Source organism: Apium graveolens, chromosome 9 (assembly GCF_009905375.1).
Source record: "Apium graveolens cultivar Ventura chromosome 9, ASM990537v1, whole genome shotgun sequence".
Classification (NCBI taxonomy): domain Eukaryota; kingdom Viridiplantae; phylum Streptophyta; class Magnoliopsida; order Apiales; family Apiaceae; genus Apium; species Apium graveolens.
The window spans coordinates 210751000-210757942 of NC_133655.1; positions in this window are offsets into that span (position 1 = coordinate 210751000).

Below are 6943 nucleotides of genomic sequence, written 5' to 3' on the forward strand. Positions count from 1 at the left end.
TCCATTAGTCAACCAATTTGTAAAGTTTCTTAAGGTAAACAATCTAATCTATGAATTAAATATCTGTTTTTTGCATGGATCTGGCGGTGGATTTCGAAAATTCCGGTTTTTACGTTTTTAATTACAATTTCCGTTGCGTTTTATACCTCGAAACCCTTTAATGGCATCAGAGCTACTTGAGAAAAGTGTTTAATTCGTTTATGTGTTTACTAGTTTTACAATGATAACATGTATACAATCTTTCGTGACTGTTATGTTTGAGATTTTTTATCTTTTGCATGTTGTTATGTTCATATATATATGTATGTATGTATGTATGTATATGTTTTGAATATATGATATTCATGAGAGTTGTATAATCATATGATAAATATATAATCTGTATATATATTGATATATATGATTTGTCTTTTTTCTTATTCTAAGAATCGTATTTGATACGATTCTGAATCGGATACAGCAAATTTGCTGAAATCTGGGTTTGGTGTTCGATTTTCGCAAACGAGTACCTTTCGGAAAGGAAAACGTGCGTCTAAACAAAACTAATGGCTATAGCTATCATCGACTCGTCTATAAGGCGTTTGACGTCATTTAGGCCCTGTAATCTGCGATTAAATGTTATCATATTCAATTGTGAATTTTCTGATTTTTGCCATATTTAATTTTTATGATTAGATCATAATGGGTATGATATGTTAAAATCAGATTATGTGTTCTAACATGTTCTTATGTGTTAATTGATCATAATGGATGGTTATGGCTTATGACCTTAGGTTAATGGTTTTGATTTTTTCAATACGACTTGCATGTCGTTCGATCTTGTAATTAATAAATCTCGAATGTAAATCGAGTTTTTTTTGTAAGTATATTAGATTAGTTTTTATATTTAATTCTTGTAATGTACATGAAAATATGAAGATTTAAAGATCAAGGAAGGGTAATCCCACATGGAGACCATCCTAGGAAGCAATACAAGAAAGAAGACATGTATTGGTTAGCTTGTATTTATTTTCTACCTTAGATTGACTTAGATCTTTGTCATTAGCTTGATGAAGATTACATAGGATAAATCCATAACCAACCACGTTTATTTATTGCACTTTACATATATATGCACATATGATGAATTTATGTGTAGAGTAGTTTATAAAGATGCATGCTTGATTAGATTAAAGATGTATGTATTAGATACGACACCCATGCCATTATTTCTAAACAAGATATGTAATGACTGAAGATTTTAAAATGAATAAACGATTATGAGATTCTCATTTTTATGAAACACGGAATAAAATACTAATCTTCTTTATTTCTGACATGGGGCGATTTTGTCAAAAGCGAGTTTATTGAACTTGTAAGGTTGTGGGTTTTAAGCGAGACCGTTGTGACTCCCCCACTACCTGGAAATTAAACCATTGACTAATATTAATTTGAAGTATTTTATTCAAGGAAAAATTAGGAATCTCTTTATAATGAGATCATGATCATTTTAAAATTAACAAAACCCTAAAGTTAATATTAAGTTGATCAGATGCCTTCCAATAAGTCCAATGCGTTAACCCCTATATCGATGAGGAGTGGGTTCGCCCAAAGTGAAGTACTCTTATCTATCATGGGAGATGTGTTGAAGTATATTGATACTTTTTGACTATTGGGTTTGACTTAAATAAGTTATCAGAATAGGATTGTGAACTTAGAGCCATAGAGTTTGTCGATATTTATTAGATAAATATGAACACATATTGTTCCACCAAGCTATCCAAGAGTTATATAGATGATATAATTAACAAATGTTGTCTACCTAAATAATCATGTTTTAGGAGAAAAGCCAAAGCTGACCTAACGTATGATGAAATATGGATCCTGGCTCACTAGAAAGGATATAGAAGATATTCTTTCCAAATCAATAGTTAGGGCTATTGATTTGATAAAAATAGTGAGAGATATATATTATGAATATGTATGAATAATCACTTGAACATAATTTAATGATCATCTGTAGACTAATTCATTTTATGCACTTTAATATTGCAGATATTAAATGACAGATAACACAAATAACTTCTTTATGAAATAGTCCTTGAGAAGGATAAGCTGACATGAAATAATTTCCTCGACTGGCATAGAAACTTGAGGATCGTCCTCAGGTTCAAGGATGTCACTCAAACCCCTCCCTTATGTTTTATAGCTGAGAATGAAACATTAGCTGAACAAAATGCTTACCAGAAGCAAATTGATTATGCAACTGATGTTTCATATCTCATGCTTGTAATTATGAGTGCCGAGATTTAGAAGCAACATGAGTATATTGATGCTTATGATGTGATTGATCACCTTCCAAGGATGTTTGAAGGATAGGCTCGTCAAGAAAGATTTGACATTAATAAGGTACTATAAATTTACCTAAAAGGGAGAGAGATATGGTTGGACCACTTGTTCAAAGATGATAGGTATATATGTACCTTGATATTTTGGGTTTTAATATTGGTCTAGAGACTCGACTTGATTTGATCAGGCAATCTTTAAACAACTTCTATTCTCAGTTGGTTATGAAAAAATGAATGAGATAGACAAAACACCCACTAAGTTGTTAGGAATTTTTAGAACCGCTGAAAATAACATGGTAAAGGCATGAACTTCGTCCATATTTATGGTGTACACATGAAATGCAAATGGGAAATGAAAGTGGAAAAGCAAAGTGAAGATTTGATCTTGTTCTTTGCCAAACCAAATTCCAATTCCAAAGGGGCTTTTGAAGCTTATTGGTGGTGTTACTAAAGAAGATGATTATCTCTTTTGTGAAAATAACCAGATGATTGGAAGTTACAATGTCGAGCTTAATTGGAAGATCTTAAGAAGAAGACCAATAAGGGTCAAGCTTCAGGTATTGGATTAGAATTGGAGCAAAAGTTGTTGCTCTAGTTGGAGGAGTTTGATTCGTAATTTTGCCCATAAGGCTAATTTTAGAACTTGGTAAATTATTATTACGTGCATGCGTTTAGCAGAGACATTATATCAATTTCTTGTCAGGACAAGAATGGTTTTTCATTTTATTTTAATAAACAATAATTCTTTATTTATTTCAATGATAAGGCTTATAATGTGCACAACTAGTTTATAATTTATATGTTCTAAGATGACTCAAATCAAACACTACCTCCAACATTGTCGTTTGAGCCATATTCATGAGAAACGTATAATTGGGTTACATATAGATGGATACCTGGATAAGTTTGATTTAGAATCATGCGAAAGATACGAACCTTATCTCATTAGCAAAATGACTAAAGCTTATTTTACCTGATAAGGTGAAAGGCCACCGAACGATTAGAGCTTATACATAGTGATGTATGCGGTCCAATGCGGATGGCAAGGTGTGGCTATTACTAATTCATAAAATTTACTAATGACTTCAGTAGATATGGATATCTATATCTTATGAAGAACAAATCCGATTCTTTTGAAATGTTCAAAGAATATAAGGCTGAAGTAGAAAAACAAACAGGGGAAAGTATCAAAGTTCTACGATCAGATCATGGAGGAGAATACTTAATCCTCAAAATTCAAGAGTTTCTTGAAGAAGTATGATATTGTATCACAACTTACTTCTTCTGGAACACCTCAATAGAATAGAGATTCTGAGAGGAGAAATCGTATCTTGTTGGACATGGTGCGATTGTAACAACCGGGAAATTACGACTATTTTGTGTTATACTAAATGAGTATTATGTGATTTATGTTATTATAAACTATGATTGATCATAAGATGTTTTTCAGTTATGTGCTGATATATATAGTGTGGTTTAGGATATTTTTCAGCTATTTTATTTCGTATTAAATATGTTTGTATTGAGTAATATGTTATCAAGAATCAATTTTAATAGCCGTTATTGCGTGTAGGGCGTTTGGCCTTATTTTGTGTAATACGGTGATTACTATATTGATTTTTGGAACATCTAATTAATTTAAATAATATTTCGTTTCGTGAAAAATAATTATTCCGGGCCATATCGGGACGTCAAATCCCACAAAAATCGTATTTTTATTTTTATAAAATCGTGGAACTTTCAAATATTCAATGTTTTTACATTTTGAATTATTCATAATTTTTGAAAATTTTTGACATAATTTTTGTATTTATTGGATTAAAAATTATTCACCGTCAATTATTAATTTTGGGATAAATATTTTTATTAAATGATATAATTAGGCCCTAAATAATTTTGGGGTATTATTTTGATGTATATAAATAAAAATTTACTTATTATTTAATTTTATAAAAATCAAAAAATTATAAAAAATCATAAAATTCTCGGATTTTTAGGGTTAGGGTTTCAAACATATTCTTGTAATAAAATCATGATTTTGCAGTGATTTGGAAAGCAAATCATGTCGTATTTATAAACAAATAAATTCTCATGAAGAGCTCTATCAGATTATGGCCTCAAATCATACCTCAGGTTAGTGAATTTAAAATTTAGATTTTAGGGTGAATTGGGGCTTTTAATTTTAGGGGTTATTGAACGTTTTTGATGATTGGATTAGCTTCCTTTTGATGATTACAATCGATTTATGTATCTACTGGCACAAAACGATTGCTAGTTAGTATTAATCGAGTTTTTCAATTTTATAGTTTTTAATTTCAATTTTCCAGACTTATGGTTAATTGGGTGTTGATAGGATTGATGGGGTTAGATTACAGGAGTTTCAAGATTAGATTTAACATAAGGTTCGTTAAGTTTGGATTCGGTTTTGTGCGAATCCGTTTTTCCAATTAACGCACCGGAAAACCTTGAGTATTGACTGGAAAATGGATTTTCGGGATTATTGTGATTAATAGATGCTTGATTCGTGTTGCTGAGAGTGGTTGGAATGAAAACCCCGTGAAAACAACACCAAACAATTTTATTTTGATTGGAAACGGAGCTCACTGGAGTCCGGTGAGACTCGCCGGATTCTGGGTTCGTCCAGGATTCCTGCGGTGTTCTTTATCGACCTGGTTTGCAACCCGTTGACCCGAATGTGTGACCCAACTTTGATCTTGTTAATCCAAATTCAATTTCAGAATTATGTTTCGGGAATTTTATTTTAAACTAAATCAAAAATCATTTTATTTATTTAAAAAATTGATTAATTAATTCAATTGATTAATTAATTAATTTTATAAATAAATCTGAATTATTTTAAATATTTTCCTAAATTTGAAAATTATTTATTTATTATTTATTTAAATTGATTAATTATTTTGATAATTAATCAGTTTATTTAAATAATTTGTTTTAAATTCATTTAATTTCTGAAAATTAAGGACAAATCATTTTTAATTCCAATTTTTCATAAATAATTATTTAAAAATAGAATTAATATTTAATTAATTTGGATAATCAATTATTTTATTTAATAATTGGATTATTCTTATTAATTGAATATTAATTATAACGTTCGTCCGTTTAATACGAAAAGAACGCGTCTAGACTCAAAAAAATATTTTGGTCTATTGAAAATACTTTCGAGACATAAAATTTTACGTTTCGGAAGGTTTCTTGATTTTTTAAATGTTACTGAGTCGCGTAAATATCAAAAAGTCGTATTTTGACTCGATTTCAATTTTAAACATATCGAGTCGAATGATTTGACGAATTGAATCATATGTTACATGAATTATGTGATACATACCTTATGTGTTTACGTGTTATATGAATTGTGAGTCCACGCGTCTTTTAAACATTATATGATTAAATGTGATCCTTATCTATTGTTATCAGGTGGGTAGACGATAAGGATAACGTATAGTAGACAATTATATATTGTCGGTTAACTGAAATAGTACCTTTTATGATAGATACACCTAGTTCGAGGCATTCAAAACCAGAAAATGATAGTAAAAGTAAAGCCTGATTATGTGGGGTAAATGAGACGAGTAAATACAGAATAGAGGTGAACATAAAATGGTGATTGAAAGTTAGAAAGCAGATCAACTGAGGCAAGTATTTCTTCCCTATTCTAAATTCAGAATAGTTAAATATTTTACATTTCGCTACAATAAATCTTGACTATGCTAGTAACCTTATTCTTGTTCTCTTATTATAATTTGTGATTTCCTGAGCAAATACCTATTATTCTGGGTTATTTGCGAACCCTGAATCATGATGTTTTAATCAAAATGGTTTAGCATCAAAATACTCCACGGACTGGATGGTTACAATAAGGGCCGGGGATGGACCGAACCCTTTATTTATTAAGGCCATAATGAGCCTGGGTACCTCGATATGATGTGGGTCTATGCGGATGGGAATATGTCTGTACTATACCTAACTGATCAGTAGGTTATAATACTGTATTGGTTCTAGTGTCCAGTCTAATTTATTGTTGATCGCCATTAACGGCATTTCTTCCTTGGAAGTTTTATGATTACAAAACCGAACAAATAATTGATCCAGGAGATGAATTAGAGAATTGTCCATTATCCTTTTTCAGAGAAATATGATTAATGATTAAAGGCTAATAAAGGTCAATGTTTTATTTTCTCAACTGCTTCAAATTAATAAAGATGTTTGTAAAATCCTTTAAAGATTGTTTCCAAAAGTTTCTTTTGATAATAATATCTAAAAACCAATTATGATACTTGTTGGAATTTTTGGCTCACTTTTGCTTTGTGAATTCTTATTTCTTTCCATATCACATGGGGATAAAAGTGAATAGTTCATAATAGTCAACGAGAATAGGAGAGATCCCAACCGCAGGAAGTTGAAGACGTCAGAGTGATTAAAACGAGGAAGATGGTAAAGAGGTAATAATATTTGAGTAGTTGTTATAAAATTTAGATGTTTAGATTCTTGTTTCATACCATAACCTATAAACGAACCGGAAGTGAGGGATCATCTGTATATTTATTTTAATATACATGTTTATATTGTTTAAAGTTGTTAGATAACACCCAGAT